Source organism: Aythya ferina (assembly GCF_964211825.1).
Source record: "Aythya ferina genome assembly, chromosome: 5".
Classification (NCBI taxonomy): Eukaryota; Metazoa; Chordata; class Aves; order Anseriformes; family Anatidae; genus Aythya; species Aythya ferina.
The window spans coordinates 10,382,993-10,401,090 of record NC_140301.1 but is presented as its reverse complement, the minus strand read 5'-3'; the positions used below and the strand labels follow the sequence as shown (position 1 = coordinate 10,401,090).

Genomic DNA, 18,098 nt, shown 5'->3' with positions numbered 1-18,098 from the left:
AAAGCAGTCAGTGGTGTTCAGTCCAGCTTGCACAGACACAGTGACCCACACGCTCTTTGGCGTGACTGATCTCTCCTCCTACCTCCAGTCCAAGCATATTGTGCCTCTCCTGGTGTCTGTCAAGAAACCAGCACACAGCCACCGACAGCAAGCTACCTTAGTGCCAGTTCTCAGCACTGGGTGACACCAAAGTCACCCAAGATACACCAAAGATACAACGAGAATCCGCTTCCACATCTTCTGCCCAGGCTTGGAAGTATCCTGCCCGCAAAGAATGTTTTGCATAGTTTCAAACACACCAGGGGATTACTGGGCCACTCTTTAAAGCAGAATATGGGATTTCATACCTACTTCAGGTATATGCTTTTGATATGTTATTGTTAAAATTAAAAGGAAGATTTTTATTGTCAAATTGCATCAAATACAACACTTTTGCTTTCATTGTATCTCTGATTTAAAATCCGATAGCTGTATTCTGTGAAAGGTTTCATTAACGAGAGTACTGATGTGAACTCATAAAAGGAAAGGGACTATACGCAATCTGCTTAGCAATGCTAATATTGCTTTGCCAAATGTTTCATCCCAACAACTTTAGTATTAATAAGGGAATTTCAGAGGATGTTGCTGTAATAAATTACTTTTCCTGAGAGGGATTAGAGTCCTCTGATGGTGCCCCATGTGTTGTAATAACCCTGGGCTACAACAGTTTCATCACACTGAGGTATCCTTTGCTGATTTATTGCTTAGCTAATAGTCTTCCAAGGAGAAACTTGCTAATATTTCATAATTCACTCCGTATACATGTGAAAACACAGAATAGTATGTACACCATCACACTGTGAATTTCTTAATGTTCCAAAGACTGGCCCAGCAGCAGGCCTCATTCCAAAGGCTCATCAGTATCTAAGCTAAGGGTCCTGTTCAGACTGCGAGACATGCATTAGGATATGTGACTTCAATCTTTCAAAGAGACAAAGACTTTGAAAATCCTGTAGCAGTTCCTTTACAGGATGTAAGATCATACCCCATTTCTCACACAGTAGCAACTAAAAAGAATATCTAACCAGCTAGCTAAAACCGCAGTTAATTATAACTTTTAAAAGATGTGGTACATCTGTGGTACATGACAGGAAAAAAAATCAGTTACTTACTTTGTGGTGTACGTTGTATCTTTTTCTTTTAATCAAAGCTCTTCATGGAATATGAGCTGGAAAATTCAGATTTCTGTGGATATAGGAAAAAAAATAGGTACGTGCTTTATGTTTCCATTAGAAATACTGTTTCTTGAAAAAAAAATCACTTAATTCATGCAATACATCTAGGGAAGATACAAGGGGTTTTAATTTTCTTTAGGCAAATTGTTTTTAATCACTGAGTAAAAATTATAACATTCACTAGGAAAAGGACTCCACACATTTTCTAGGTGCCAATTTGTCATCCAGTTTTGCAGGTAAAACTCTATTTAAGTTTTTAAAGCCAGAATAAAGAATGCTGAATAGAAACTCATATGAATTCTCATTAAAGAGAGACTGCTGACAGCATTGGTCTGCTTGTTCCTTGAAAACTCATTCTCTCAATGTCCCCTGTCTTTGTTGACAGGCTCGTCGTCTCTCTAATGAGTCCAATAACAAGCAAGCAGTTTGGGCATTTGCTTATTTGTTGTATGCGATTGCCTTAAAAGAACAGGACCAAAACAGCTAGTTTGCCTCTGTTTTGTACTTACTCCTACGGTATTAAAACTATCTTTTTTTTTTTTTCCCCAATGATTTCTTTGTGGGGCTTTAATGTAAAGTGTTTGGAAAGGCATAGAGACAATATTATTAACTAGTTTTCATAGCTAGTTTGGCAATGTAGAACAGCAACAAAGCCTTTGCATTTACCCAAGTGTTGTGCTTTAGGATTATGTGTCCTTTCTCTCCTTGTCTTCCTCAACTCACTAATGTGCCAGCTACCGAAAACTGCTGCTTATGAAGTTCATCGGTAGAATATACCCATGCTCTGAATACTCTCTGCTCATGAAATAAAAATAGTATTCTAGGAGCTACACAAATGCAAGGCATATGACAAATGCTGAGGACGAAGTAACAAGACTCCTTTCTTCCCTCCCTGATGTTTAAAGGACAGCATGGCAGGAAAATAGAAGTGGCTATTGAATTGTCATAAGGTAGGTTCAAGGCTACAAGTCTTACTCACGTTTAAAGAATATGTCATAAAAATTCAGACAGAAAACGAAGATGTGGTCTGTACTTATTCACTACTGGTTTTCTTAAGCAAACGTTATAGGATTTTTTTTCTTCAGACCTCATTTCTTATCTCTCAAAAACATACCAATGATAGACATACTAAATCTTGCAGGCAGAAAAACAGTAGGAGCTATAGGAACACCTATTTCATTTTATTTTGACAAACACGCACCATTTTCCCATAGCCACTTTCTAGAGACTGTCAGCTTCTTTAGCCTATATTTCTCCATCACTTCCACCAACTGCTATCTAGCAAGCAGCTCCTATACCAAATCTGAAAGTAAATTCTCTTTTGAGAATTGGTAGTGTGTTCTAGTAAGTTTCTGTACAATTGTTAGATATGTTTACTAGATTCTTAAAAAGAATAATGTGGATCAAGAACAAATAGTTTGTAACATTTTGCAGAGGACTAGCAGAGACTAACCATCCACGGAGCAGGTGAATGTTAACTTTCCCTTGCTAGGAAATAAAACAAAACCACTTTCACATCAACCCTTTTTATCATGCGGTATTGTGCAGGTGCACAAACAGTACTGGCAGTTGTTGATGGCCGTGAAATTTCAGGAGCACAAGAAATCAAAATGGTAGCAGCCCACAGTCAATGGCAGCAGAATTTAAGAGCTGACCTGAGATAAACCAAGTAATATTGAGGTTGTCCTTCTACACCCACCAGCAGTTCCCTAAGTGAACGGCCCTGTGCCACACAGACTGGCAACTTCTTTAAGGATAAGAATCCCAAACTGATCCTGCTGAAGGACGAACTGTGTAACACGCACTGTTCATAACGCGTCTTTTACTTAATTTGCCCCATTTAAAGAGAGAATGTGCCCCTAAGAACCTGTTAAAATTCCACCTGGAACATCACCATCATCCCACTGCTTCCTTAACACTGCACATTCTCCATGAATGCCCACAGCACAAGAACAGATCTTAAGAGTTTTTGTGCTTTCATCAGTGAATGCAGTGTGATTGAAAGCAGAACAGGAAGGAACAGCAAACTGGAGAGTTGTCTTTTGTGTGCACAATAGCAACTTGGTACAGTAAATGCTAGTGCTGTACAAATCCTAATAGCTTTCTCTTGATATATCCTAATTTGTGCCCTAAATGTGAAAATATATGGCAAGCTTACATGTGTTTTTATTTTTAAAAGCAACTTTTCACTACTCAGAGAGAAATTCTTAAAAATGATAACAATTTCAGCAATCCAATTGTTATAAGAAACTACTAACAACCTTGATGATGTGGAAAGAAGAAAAATAAATATATTTGTAATGGCATAGATTTAAGGTTCAAGTTCTCAAAAAGTTGGTTTTGGGGATGTGCCTGAATCTGTCTGCTGACTTCAATGGGTACCCAAAACCAATAAGCATACAAATTCGGCCTGAATAAATACACCAAATTATACTGTAAGCTTCAAAATGAAATCCTACATTTTATTGAGCCACATAGTGTTTTAAAGAATATGCGAAGAAATCCTAAGGCAAGTGTAGTGGGGGTTTGCAGGGGGCACAAGTCTGTAACAGACTTGAGCGCTCTCATTTAAATTGCTGAGTATTATTAAGATAGCAATGAGGATTTAAACTTTTTTACCCTGTTATCATCAACTCCTCTCCATCGAAGGAAAGGCAGCATCGTACCATGAATATGTTCTGATCTCCTCCACAGGATAAGCCACCCAGGTACCATATGTAGGTCAGTGAGGTAGACACCTTTATTCCATCCAATCCAAGTAAAGTGTACAAAAGACAAAAATGACTATGGGGACTCTTCAGCACGATCAAAGTGATGTTAGTGTTACACATTTGTTCTCATTCTGGTCACATAACTATTGCTGCCTGTGGCACATATAAAAAATACATGGCACTTTTAGTAAAAGAATGACAGGAAGAATGCTGAGAGAAAAATGCAAGGCTGTGTCCTTTCTAGTTATAAAGAAAACACAACAGAGTTAAAAGGCACAACTGAAACATAATGATCAAATAATGATCCTTTTCCACTGACAATCAGATTTATACCTTTTTCTACAAAAAAAAATCAGCAAGTACAGAATTATCCAGCCTGCGCATCTTGCTCTACTGTAAAAGTAGGTGCAGACCCAAAGATTAGGCACATACTCAGGCTCCAAAATACCCATCTAATAATAGTTTCTAATTGTGTTTGGGTTTTTTTTGTTTGTTTTTTTTTGTTTGTTTTTTTTTTTTTTTTTCAAACAGATCTAGTGATTTTGTAGACCAGATTTGCTCACTGATACATGAAGAATATTTTTCCTTTAAACAGATGAAACCAAGTGAAGCAAAGGACAAAGAAGCAGAACACGTTATTACTGAAGAGGTATTTCATAATTGCCTGGCACATTTCAGTTTAATCAAATCCTCTGCATGTTACTAGTAGCCCAGCACAGTCTTCATTTAATCAAACTGATACAGCGCAGCTGAAATCAAGGCCTGGTTCAACCAGCTTCCTCAACTTAATTTCCTTTCCTTCAAGTTGGACATATTGGCTCCACACACTTTGACACTTCTGCTAATGAAAACACCAATAGCTTGGTGCAGTTGTAATGAAAATATGAATCAAAGCTTCAGGATCAGCCCCTACGTCTGTTACCGATGGTTGGCAAGAGGGACCCGGGAACCTGATGCCAGTGCAGAGCTGTGCACCTCGGATGGAAGAACTCCATGCAGCGCTGGCTGGGCACCAGCTGGCTGGAAAATAGCCTTGTACAACAAGAGACGGGGGCCTGGTGAACAAGCAGAACACAATTTGGTGTGGTACCCATCTAGGAAAATAGGCCATGGGACTGCATTAGCAAGAGTGTAGCCAGCAAGCAAGGGAAAGGAGGGGTTTCCCTCCCTTCAGCACATGGGAGATGACACCTGGAGTTGAGTGCAGTTATGGATTTCCCAATAAGAAAGACATTGACATGTTAGGACACATTAGTGTGCCTCAAAAATGAAAAACAAAACAAGGAAAAGTAATATGACTGGTGAAATGAGCAACAGATTGAGGGCAATTTCCCAATGTGTAATTCACAGTTAATAATATCAACTGCATTTAGTCTATTTTCAAGGAATATGTTCAGGCAGGTTGTGATTTCCTAAAAATGCTTCCTTCCTTTGCTGATCTAAGGCAATGCACTGAACGTAACAGAAAGACTTCCATTAATAAGGACACCATGATTGTTTTGGCTCTGTGGATTGGCCTTCAAGAAAATCTCTGCAGTCAATAGCATTTATAGAAAAGGATGGAAGGGTTATTTTCTAAGGTTCATTTATTATTGCTTTATCCTTGCACTGCAAGTCATAATAAATATTAGTTTCTACTAATAAGCAGTATTCTTGGAGATGAGCGGTTCCTGCACTGCTTTCCATGCTTGCTACAGTACCCCTGTTTTTAAAGGTGACTCAAATGCTTCCTTGTACAATTTTAAGCACAAGCCAACGCCGCCACAAAAGGGAGGAGCACAACCTAGTCCTACAGACGTGAATCCTGCTGTGCCAGGGAAATGGGCTTGGTTGATTCTGCTGGCTTTGACAAAGTCGAAAGGATGAGGGCTTCCTTTTTTGGGAACCTTCCAAAGGCAATAGCTTATTTTCCCAGGATCTTTTCATCTACTAAATAATGCTCTGACACAGTAATGTCTGTACAAATGAAAACAATCATTTTGCATGCCTTTACTAATGAAACAAAACACTAATTCTACTACTGAGTTCTCCCGTAGAGTTTCCAAATGAAACATTCATCAGAATTCAACATTATAGCAAAATCAGAATGATAATATTGACTAGGCACAATCAGACATTAATTGCTTGTCACACCATGATGAATGTTTTTCTTTATCTATGTGATTATATCTATACACTGTGCTGTAGTACTACTGTTCTGTAAGAAGAGTCTGATTTTCTGGGGTAATATGTTCATCCCTTAACAGTACGAAAAAGCCCTGTATTGATTATTTTAAATTCACAGCAGGCTTCTCCCCTGTGACTAATTGTGCATTCTGTTGTGCTTCCAGCCTCCCGTCCCTCTGCACAGCTCCCATGAATCTTTAATTCCCTTCTAACTCAGAGATGCCAGAGTCACTTTTCATCATCACGTCCACTCAGCTGAATTCCAATGATCGCCACAAAACAGAGGACCAAAATATATTTTTGAGATTGATTGTTTCACGAGCTCTATTGTTTCACCAGCTGTACTAAGAGAACATTAAGTTTCATTCCACCACGCGTTCTTCCTAGCAGGTTTTCAAACAGCATTTCCTCTGATAATTTCAAATATGTGGGAGCAGGGTGGGAAAATAAAAGACCTTTCAATATCAAGAGATCCCTTGGAAAAAATCTTTCCATGAAATGGATCGTTTTTCAGTAAGTTCTTTCTTTTCAGGAAGTAGAAGTATTTCACTAAAACTGTAGTGAGAAAGGTTTCTACATATATAGCGTGATTTTTTCTCCCTCTTTGATCAGCCTTATCTTTAGTGGTCGTAACGTTTCATTTATTATTTAGTTATGCTGTTTTTTCTCCCCCATGTTTTGGTAGAATTTTTCAACTGTATTGTATTTATATTTTACATGAATGAATCATGTCCATTAACTTTCTTTTCTATATTCAGATAAGGTTTGTTGTTGCTTTCCTCACAGTTGCATTGCTTGATCCTTTGCGATGAAGTGCAGGAGCAATGTGAGTTTTACATCCATTTGCTGTATCTTTGAAACCAATAATTTTTAATATGACAAATTTAATTTTCACAATGCTATTATGGAGCTATCATCTCCTCAGTATTATTTTTGAAAACAGTAAAGCTGGGAGAATGCAGCATAACTTTATAGAGCAATGTATGCAGCTGGTGGAGGCCTCACAGGCAGCAGGAAAACCACAGTGAGAGGGGAACGCCAAAGGGAGAGCAAACCTTCAGCGAACCCATGGCTTCATTCAGGCTGGATGGCCCGGGGTGAGACACAGCAGACAGCTTCAGAGACCCCAGGAGAATTGCTGGCGAGTCACAGGCTCCTTCCTAGAGAGGCAAATGAGAAGCTCTTGCTTCTGGTGTGAGGAGCGGGCACCTTCCCCGCTGGCTCTGGCAGCTGAGCCGCAGGGGCTATGGGGGCTGATCCCCTGTGCTCAAACCCCACAGCACGTGCACCAGTGTGTGGACGTGATGTAGGCAGCAGAGGGAAACTTACAGGAGGAAAGCACAACATTCCAAACATTTCTACTGCAAGGTAGCCTGCTCTTATAAACAGATTCAAAGCCTCGTTCCTTCCTTCTTTCCCGTTAACTTGTTTCTTTTCCTATTTGTCTACAGAAACGACCAGTTCAAGCCGTTATACCTAGCTGTATCAAGAACACACAAAAGAAACACACAGAACGCTGTACCCACTGACTTATCCCACACCTGAGATTAAAACCAGAAACAAATCTCATTGTTCCTTCAACATTTCCTTAGGTGTTTTTATTATAGCTGCAGCTAATAAACAAATTTTTAGATATGGGGCAGTGGACCCTGAAAGCATGGTCTGACCAGATGGGTACAAGCATAGAGACAAATCAGTAATTCAAGATAAATGAGGCTTCATGGCCCCTGTAGGAAACGAGTGACAGATCTCATGCTCAGAGCATTAACATGACATAAATTCAAAAGACTGGAAATTTATGTGGACCGTTAACACTGCACACATGTGCACAAACACATGCAATTTCTTAATCAGTCCTGGCTCGATTTCCATGTACCAGCCCCAGGTCAGGAAGGGTGAATGCTTGCAATCAATATCCAGTTGTTAGAGTAACAGCCATGTCGGTTCTGGATGGCTGAGTGGGTGAAAACATGTTTGTTCTACTTAATGTGACACAGTCCCGTCAAATTAACAACCACGATGGCAGGAGCAGGCTTGCTTAATGGGCTGAAGTCAGTTCCACAGAGGATTTATTATCAACACTCAACCAATAGATCCGAAACCTCATTACTAAAGGTTTATTTGCCGATAATAACTGAAGGCACACTTTATGTACATAGGCATTGTCTGATTTTAAAGATACAGCACGCTACACCGCTCAGCAAACAGACTGCCTCTGAACTGCCATAACCTCGAGGTAACACCACACCTGTATGTCAGCTGGGTGCCGCAGTTATTTAGCCACCTCCCTGCCCGGTTAAGCTACAATAGGTGCTACCCTTACACATGCAAACAATTCCTTTTTCCTGCTGAGTGCCTGTGGGGACTGTACAGGACATGCAGACCCCAAGAAGCAAGCCCTAGGCAAGGGCTGAAGCAGCAGCTGGAGCACCACCGCGGTGCCCAGGCAGAGCAAGCTTCTGGCTGTGCCTGGCTTTCACACATGGCCAAGACCAGCTCCCTGCCTCACAGCCACAGAAACACCACCAGCCACCTTCTGGCAATCAGGTGCCCACATTCGCTTCTTGTTTCCAACTCTTTGACACCAAAGCTTGGTGGTTACAGGCAGCAGAGCTAATTGCAGCCGTTCAGAAAAACTTCTAACCAGATATGGCTGGAGTTTATCTTAATAGATAAATTTCTCTTACCAACACTCAGCTCAACACTCAGCTGTGGGAGAAAAAGCTCAGCTTCTCTGTTAATTGAGTTGTACACAGGGAAGGATTTCTTTTTACCTGACTCTGAAGTGGTGGATAGAGAACTCTGGAAAGGGCTTTCATCCACACTACCACAGCGTCCACATTATAAACACTCCTATTAGTAGTTGGGGTAGGAATCAGGGTTTTCAGTTTCCCCAAACAAGCATCCTCCCTCATTGGGCAGGCAGCACATGCCCTTGCCCATGGGAACAGCAAGGTGAAGCCATTGATGGATGTTTGCAGGATGGCTTCGTTCTTCCCATGGGGCAGCCACGGGCAGCCTGGCTCTGAGGCACCCCGAGCATTTTGCTGCCCTCTGGGACTTGTGCTTGGCCGTCACTTAGAGCCAGCCCCGAGCAGCCCTTGTGCAAAGGGCAATCTTACATAGCTTACGGCCTTGCCTATTCCTGGCTGATTTCCACGGGGAAATCAAAATTCGGCAGATTGCAAGATTAATTCCCTGCCATGTTTCAAAAACATACTGTTAACTACAGAAAAGCTTAAAAATGCATAAGGGAAGGCTTAATATTAGTGAACCCCCATCTGACATTGCTCCCAATAGTTTTCATTTCTGTTTCTAAAAATTGTAGATTGAATTAGTAATCCAACACTAAAAAATCAAGCAAAATTAAGTTTTAATGAAACAATTAGTTTATGAGAAGATGTAATAAAGGAAAATGTTAGTCCAACATATTACTTTCTCCTGTAAGTAGACTTGAAGCAAGTGTTTCACTGAAACTATTCAACAGAAATCCATCCAAATTGTTCCACAGAAAAAAAAATATTTTCAGTTCTTTTTAATTGTTCTTACTCTAACAAGAGGTTCTGTTTTCCACAGAGTGGTCACAATTTGGGCTGAAAGCTGAGCAGCTTGAAAATGGACTTATTTTGGCTGCAGCTGAACATCCTCTGACTATGAAATGCTGCCACCAGAGAATTCCAGGCAGAATGGAGAGTGCCAGTGCCTACGAGGAAGATGAGACAGAAAGGCAGAGCTCACAGTCACCTCATGGCTCCATGGTTGTCCCAATTTCTTCATATATTGGTGCCAAACTGCTAAAATATTGCATTTAGCCAATGTCTGATAAAACAGGTATATTTCTGAAAGCTTAAAAAAATTAAAAAAACCCTAAGGTTTAAGAATGTTTAACCTACATGTACATGTCTCACTTGCATAGTTTGTGTTTCAAGCAAATAATTTGTTTTAAATACATTTATGTATGATAAAATATATATATATATATATCAGTTGAATCAATGAAATTAATCAGTCAAAGACTGGCAGTATCTTGAATTCACCCTTAAGAACAATGAATTAAGAAAAACTAATAAAGCTCTATTTAAGAAATAAAGATAATTATTCTAACATTTGACAGAACTCTCTAAGGATTTTTCTTTAAATTTTCCCTGTTAAAACTTCTCGTGTCTCCTAAATCCCAATTTAATTATCTCTCTGCTTGCCAGACCCTGGAAGACATGCTTGAGTCTGTTTTATTCAATTTATATTTGTCTTGGAGTTTTGCAACAACACACACACACTATCTTGTCCACTGGGGAGCTACCAATACTGCCCACTGCATTCAAAGAAAAGTCAGACAGAAGAAAAAGAAAATGAAGAAAAAACAACAACAACAAAACACCATCAACAACAAAAAACACATTAATTTCTCTGATTTGGGACTGATTGTGTGAACACAGGGAGGTGGGTACAGCTCATGCCTGCATTTTGGAGTTGGCTTTCATGGTTGAAGTGTAACCCACATCTAACAGACTGTGGCTTCATACATCTCATGCTAAAATTCCAATTCATCAGGAATTCATTTAGGTTAATTAAAGATTTAGGAAGGTGTACACAGAGGAACATTCCGGACATGGGGCAACATCCTGGCCTTACGAGCTCAGTCAGATTTTGTTACCAATTTAGGTAGGAAAGGATTCCCATCTGGATGGTCTCCCATTTTCTCTTCTTGTGACCACCCTCATGGTGGCCACATGGTGCCAGGCATCATAGCAACAACAGTCTGTTATTAGAAAGTGATGAATTAAGCTGAGGCCTTCAAACAGCTTTGTCACCAGGTAAAAAAAGCACACCTTCGGATTTCATCACAAAAATGAATGATGGAGCACAAAGTGCTACAAAATGGGCCATGAGGGTATCTGTTTTGGAGAGAAGGGAGCAAAATGCCTGCTATTCTGTGATATGTGGCAGAACCTTTTTTTATAGAGATGACAGATACTTGGATGCCTCTACCTGGTAGTAAAAACCTCTGAATCTATCAGTGCCAATGAATCAGCCAGAAACAAGACAGAACCATACCAAAGTCTCCTTGAAAAAGAGAAGGCATAGGGGGAGCTATAAGAAAAGAGTTTGTAGGGTAAGAGAACAAAGAGCATAAAATTAATGTGCCTGAAAAGTCAGTAATTTTGCATATTTTCCTTTTGGTGTTAGCAAAATATTTCTTTACGGTATGTCTAAAGCGGGATTGGCTGCATTATGGAAAGCACTTCCAGAAGGCCAAAGGAGGTGATGATCCCTGCTCTCTGCTCAGGATGGGTGAGACACAACTGGAGCACTGGGTCCAATTCTGGGCTCTACCGCAGAGACATGCAGCAAGTCCAGGAAAGGGAGACAGACACGACGGAGGGAGGGAGCTTCTGCCTTGCAAGGAAAGCTGACAGCTTGGGCTCTCTAGCCTGGAGAAGGTGCCCGGGAGATCTCATCAATGTCTGTAAGTGCTGAATGCTGGGAGAAAAAAGTAGATTGAGCCCGATGCTTCTTGCCAGTGCCCAGTGAGAAGAGAAGAGGCAACGGAAGGAAACTGAAACACAAGAAAAGGCATTTACATTTAGGAAAGATCTTTCATACTATGCGGGTGGTCTGACACTGGAAGAGGTGGTACTCCCTGGACGGATTCACAGGCTGGATGGACAAGTTCCTGCTGCATCTCACCCTGCTCTGAGCGGGGCCTTTGGCTGGACGACTTCCACACTCAGCTGTTCGGTGATTCTGAGACTTTGTAGGGTAAACGTTTACAAGCACCCTTCTGCACAAATGTCCCTGCAGGAAGGAGGCTTGCACCAGATGGAGGCTGCATCATGCTCAGTCCAAGTCCCGAATTTAACTGGTCCTGGGCTCAGAATCTCCTGTCCCATGGAAGAAGTTGTCTGCCCCGTAACTCGATGGAGATACAGAAACTCCCACAGTGCAGAGGATGATAGGGCAGCACAAAAGAAAGTTGGATTAAGTAAAATGGGTAGGGGTTATTTGTAGAAGAATGTCTTCGACACATTTCTGTAAGTATCCACCTGCCTAGAACACCCAGGAAATACATCTAATTAAATTAATTCTAATACAGAAAAGATTCGCCACTGACTGTTATTTTTAGTATATCAGACTGTAATTGTTTAGTTATTTGTTCTTTCATATATCCTTCTAAAGGCTTGCTACCCCTCTTGGCTGCTTCAAATCAAAATGAGGTTAAAAATGTCACAGCTGTGTATTAAGAGCAGAGAGCACAGGTGCAGATCAGTTTCATCAGGCACCCAGGACAATATTCTGGCCCATAATCCAGGGATTCATTGAATGTTGGCAGGAGATAGAAGGGGGAGATGGAGGCTGTACATATGTAAAAGAGGGTACTCAGAACAGACAGCTGCCACCTTTAGATAGATGCACAGCATCAGAGAAAACCAAGACAATGCAATGTATCTTAGGACATCAGTGCTTAAGAGAAGGAGCTCTTAAGAACCCCATCTTCAGCCATGAATGTAAACCATTTTCTCAAAACAAAACAAAACAAACAAACAAAAAACACACCACCAATAAAAAAACACTTTTTGCCTTCCTTAATATCCTGACTTATGCGTTGGAGAGGTGAAAAGCAAGAGCTGTAGCCAAGCAACAATAAATAATCTTTAAGACTCCCGTTTTCAAAGCAAAACAGAATCACAAGCTGTACCACACCATCCGTCCTTCACCAGCACAGGCAACTCCCAGCACTGCCTCCACACAAACAAGCACAAGCCTTTGTGTTTTTTTGTGCCTCCAATACACCTAAACAGGATTTATGAACAGATTAAGCTCTTTTAACATATTTGGAAATTCTTCCTTTCATCAGAATATAGCAAGGCTGACAAGTGAACTGCTAGGAAACACAGTCTGCTCACGCTGGAAGCACTTTAGATAAACACAGACAAAACTTTTGTGCAGATTCATGTACACTTCCCCTGTGCAGTAAAGCTTGGCCTGTACAATTAATTCATTTGCCAGTTTCCTTGAAATGCATTTTTAAAAATAATTTTAAAAAGGTTAAATTGTCAAAAGAGAAAAGTCCTGATACTGTGAAACTTTGAGTTTTAGATTTGAAGTCAGTTAAGTAATAGAAAGTAAAAGAAGTAAAGAAATGAAGTAAAAGAAGACACGGTGGCAAGACTTTGGAAAAATCATGTTTGTTCCCTCCTTGCATCTTCTCTTTCTTTTTGGCCAGAAGAGCTAAACAAAAGGACATGCAAAGACACAAAGTGTTTGCAGATGTCCATTTGTCAGAAGTAGATACTAACATTTTCTGCTCAGCTCTAGTGCAGTCTTACTCTTGCCTCTCTATGCAGGAATGCCTTTGTTTTCCTAGCATGCTCTATTCCTGGCACTGTTCTTTAAAAAATGTCCAACAGAAATAGTTTCAGAGAGGTTACGGAGCATTACCCATTAACCTCTTGGCTCGCCAAACCAAAACACAAACTATTTCCCATTTAGCTGCCATCAGTCCTGCTGGCAAGACACTGCTCTTCCCCTCCCCGTGGGAGCAGGGGCCTTGGGAGCACACCCAGCGCTAACGCTCCTGAAAAAGATGGTCACCTTCCCTCGCCTCAGCTTCCTTGTCTGCAACTTGGAGGGCAGTAAGGATGTGAATTGTACGTGGCATTGAGACCTGTTGATGACGAGATGGGATTATATACAGCTCTGTCTAGCAACAGGCCAGGGGAGTGTCTTCTCCCCAGCCTCAGGTGAGTAGGGGACACACAGAAACCGCAAGGGATGCCTCCTGGTGGCAGTGTGTAAGCACCTCTCACCATTATCAAACTTCTAAGTGGGAAAATAAATAGCTGGAATTCTCAAACAGTAATTTTTATATTTTTCCTACAAATGCAAAGCTGTTATGCACTTTCCAGGTCACCTTTCCTTTCAGTTGAGGAAAGGCAGGAGGACAGGCAGGGAAGAAAAAATCACTGAATATTAATTTGCAAAATAACGACCTTTGTTTTTAACATGCAGACTCTGAAATGGGTGCAAAATAGCAACTGCTTCCAGAGAAGCACACTCCTATAAAGAAGTTAATGCACAGACACATGCACAAGCATAGCAGTGAGGTAGCTCACATACTATAAACATTTTTTTTGCTGCTTTTGATGCTGAAACAGTTGCGTTGCTTTGACTACATTTTGGCATTTGCCGCTAATAAAGTGAATTGTTATTTGATGCTCAGTACAGTCTGAGTTATACTTGACTCAACGGTTTGCCATAATAACTTCATCAACTGCTGTTTGGCATGTTCCTTCTCCCACAATTTACTTGTAAGCAACTCCGTATGTCACAACACATTCAGCAGGCAATTATAACAGGAACATGATAAAACCCACCGCTACGATGAATGTGTTATTCTCAGGGTTTTAGTCAAACCAAGTAAATGTTGTTAAGAGAAATCTGACATGAAAGGCATTTTTTCTTGTTTAAATACTCTCCCAAAGGGCTGACACAACTTTTCACTGGAAGGCAATCTGATGAATGGCAAGCCAGCAACTTAATTGAACTGGAGATATAAAATTTGGTATTGTCAGATATGCAGCTTTAGCGAAGTCATAGTCAACCTCCACATTACCTCGCATAATCACTTGTAAGATGTCTCAGGTGAAATCCCTCTTAACCTTCAGAGATAAGAGAAAATTAGAACTAAAGGATACTGCTGTAGATTTGTGTGTACCTCTCTGTCTTGGGTTTCAATCAATTTAAATTGATTTCATGAGAGGTGTGTGGCAAGCTCTTAGCATGTGCCAGTTCTCTTTGATTAGATTTACCCTGCCCTGGTATGGCCTTCTTTTCTTTTGCAGTTGCCTTTTTGGAATATTTTGCAAACAGAAAATAATTCATGGTGAATAATCTACTTGACAAATTTAGGCAACAGAGACAGAAACCACACAAGGACACAAGAGTCTGTCTTTTGGGAGCAAACAGGAGAACTGGGGCATAAATATATCTCTTTGCAGCAAATTTATTCACAGACCTGTAAGTGTGCTCATCATCTGAAAGTACAGACCATTCAATGCAATTTGCTATGATCTACCAGTACAACATTCAATGCAAAAAATAATCTTAAACTACTAAGGGTGACTGTATGTAATCGTTAGAAGTGACATTCCTGTCCCTGAAGTAAATGCGTATCACTTCAAAATCTAGGCAGGACTTTAAAGAACTGTGAAACTTTACATAAATATATGCCAATGTCAAGTGGGTACTTCAGCATTCGGTAGACAGACTTGTGCTAGTTTTGAACTAGCTACTCCAAGCACACGACAATGGGGCTGAAGATGTGTTGAACACAAAATACACTGGAGCTCTGTGTAGATAGTCCATTAGCCCAAGGTTGCTTGTGTGTGTGGTCCAAAACTTCTGAGATTGTTCACTGCAGCGTGAGCATGCCCTGAGTGGTACTCAGAAGAAAGTAGCAGTTTGGGGAGAACAGAGAGATTTGAGAATATGGATAACTTTTCACAATGCCTAGTGAGTTTTTTGTTTTGTTTTGTTTTTATTTTTTAAGATTATGAAATACAATTTAGATTCGAAGAAGGCAATTTTATCTGATTGCAGTGGTTTCCCTTTCTTTATTGCCTTAAACTCGTATCTGTGGGAGCTGGCATCGACTCTCTCTAGGCTGCAATGAGAAGATGAATTATCTAAAGTTCTTTTGCATGACTAATGCAGCAGAAAAGGTCTATTAGTGCAATTAATGCCCATTAATCTACTATCCTTACAAAAGGCTCCCTAAAATAATGAGAAAACAGAATCATAGGAGTTCTTTAACTCAAATATTACCTTTAGCTATGCATAGGCTCTAAAATGTCTGTCTGGTAACAGCAGTGGGAACTTTTTACCTATTTTCTGGAATCAAAAAGTATTACCTGCATGATCTTCAGCATCAGCAGTTGTGTAGGCTTTACATTTCAGTTTGCATGGTTACCAGCCAAGCCCACATTCCCATATATTGTTGTTTCTGTAAGAATAACATGCAGTGACTGCAGTCTAAATAAGCTTAGAGGCTACTAAAGAGTGTTCTTCTATTACTACTGTGTGCTGAGTCAGTGCAGGTCAGTCTGAGAGCAGCTAGGGCAATTCTCATGCACCAGGAGAGAAAGGAGTACCCCAGAGACAGAGAGAAGAGGGCCTCATCACTACGCCCCTGCTTCTGGATCCAGACATGGATCAAGCCTGTGTAGAGGGCTGATGGGGAGAGGCTCCTGCAATAAAATAGAAAGTCACCCTCAGCTTGTTAGCATCCCATGGCATCTTTTTTTGCTTTTCTTTGCTTATGGAGTTCGTTTTGGAGGTGTGAAGATGACTAATTTGTATCCCTTTTAAGTGTAACAGATGGTACAGATTTTCTGTAAGGTGTCTTAAAAAGATGATTCAGTCATACCGAAAATAAGATGACTAAATGTTTTAGTACTCAAATCACCAGATAATGTTCTCTACAGGAGTCAAAAAACATGAAAATTCAGAAGTGATACGTGCATTTTGTCACCAGGGACTCACTTTCACACAATATCTTATGCCTTTTTAAGGCTCTGGAGACACGACAAATAACACAACTGTTTGGGCTCAGGCAGTTCTAGTGAACAAGAAGCTACGGACAGAAATGCAGTAAATCAGAGGATGCCTGTCACTGGTTATAAATGGTACCCAGATTGCTCCGAAAGCCTCTTGCCTTCTAAGAAGGCTCAACCACAGTGCCTGCTGTTCTTTGCCCCTTTTGAGGTCTCCCAGAACCTTACAGTAAAAATCACTTGGGAGAAGAGAAGAGCCACGAGCAGCAAGGCGAGCACTAGTTCACGTCATCCTACTGCAAACTGGACTGAGACTTAGACTTACAGCCTTAAGGCACATTCCAAGTTTGAAGAAACACGTTGCAATTTAGGTGAAGAAAGGCCCATATCTCTGGCAGAACTGGCTGCAAGCACCCTTCCACTCATACATCAGCCTTATATTGTCATGTGGGAGTAATAAACATGCCAATCTCCTGTATTGTTTCCACGTGTACTCTCAAGTCCTATCTACAGACAAAGAAGGAATTGCTAAAAATTTGTTAGATCTACATGACTACATAATCATAACTCAGCAAGATCACTAAATCTCCACAGGTAGAGTAGAAAAATACCTACAGATACTGAGAACACAGCTCAACGTGCCAGCAGCTCTGGAAGCAAAGCGACATTGAGCAGCGCCCACTTCCCTTCAGTCCTCACTGCTCGTTTCTGCCACCCGCAGGGCTGCAGGAAGTTGGAATTAGGTCGGTGATACGAGCCAGTTAAAGAGAGGAAAATACAAGAGTGGGAGAACATGCAGAACAATACAGTTTTGTTGTTGATTTAGGACTCAAACATCAAACAAAATGTCCACCATACAGCTAAATAAAAACATCATACGATGGGTGAGCAATTGGCTAACGGGCAGGGCCCAAAGGGTTATGGTAAATGGGGCTACGTCAAGCTGGCGGGTGGTCACCAGTGGGGTCCCTCAAGGCTCCATTTTAGGGCCGGTACTTTTCAATATTTTTATAAACGATCTGGATGTATGAATAGAAGGTATTTTGAGCAAGTTTGCTGATGACACCAAACTTGGAGGAGTTGTGGACTCAAATGAGGGTGGAAAGGCCTTGCAGAGGGATCTGGACAGGTTGGAGAGCTGGGCGATCACCAACCGCATGAAGTTCAATAAGAGCAAGTGCCGGGTCCTGCACCTGGGATGGGGAAACCCTGGCTGCACGTACAGACTGGGCGATGAGACGCTGGAGAGCAGCCTAGAAGAGAGGGATCTGGGGGTCGTGGTAGACAGCAAGTTGAATATGAGCCAGCAGTGTGCCCTGGCAGCCAGGAGGGCCAATCGTATCCTGGGGTGCATCAAGAACGGCATCGCTAGTAGGTCAAGGGAGGTGATTGTCCCGCTCTACTCTGCGCTGGTGCGGCCTCACCTCGAGTACTGTGTGCAGTTCTGGGCACCA

The 18,098-nt window shown here is 41.1% G+C and overlaps 1 long non-coding RNA gene across 2 annotated transcripts in view; it reads right to left on the bottom strand.

Annotated features, from left to right (window-relative positions):
- Window positions 1–17,330, bottom strand: part of LOC311437469 — a 317,804-nt gene extending 300,474 nt beyond the window's left edge. The window contains exons 1-2 of one of the 2 annotated variants that reach the window (XR_014693484.1): window positions 17,260–17,330; window positions 1,152–1,224 (exon numbers count right to left, since the gene is read on the bottom strand). This is a non-coding gene — a long non-coding RNA (uncharacterized lncRNA). The remainder of the gene's footprint in view (window positions 1–1,151; window positions 1,225–17,259) is intronic. The other variant, XR_014693485.1, reaches the window with a different exon arrangement.
- Window positions 17,331–18,098: the final 768 nt, after the last annotated feature.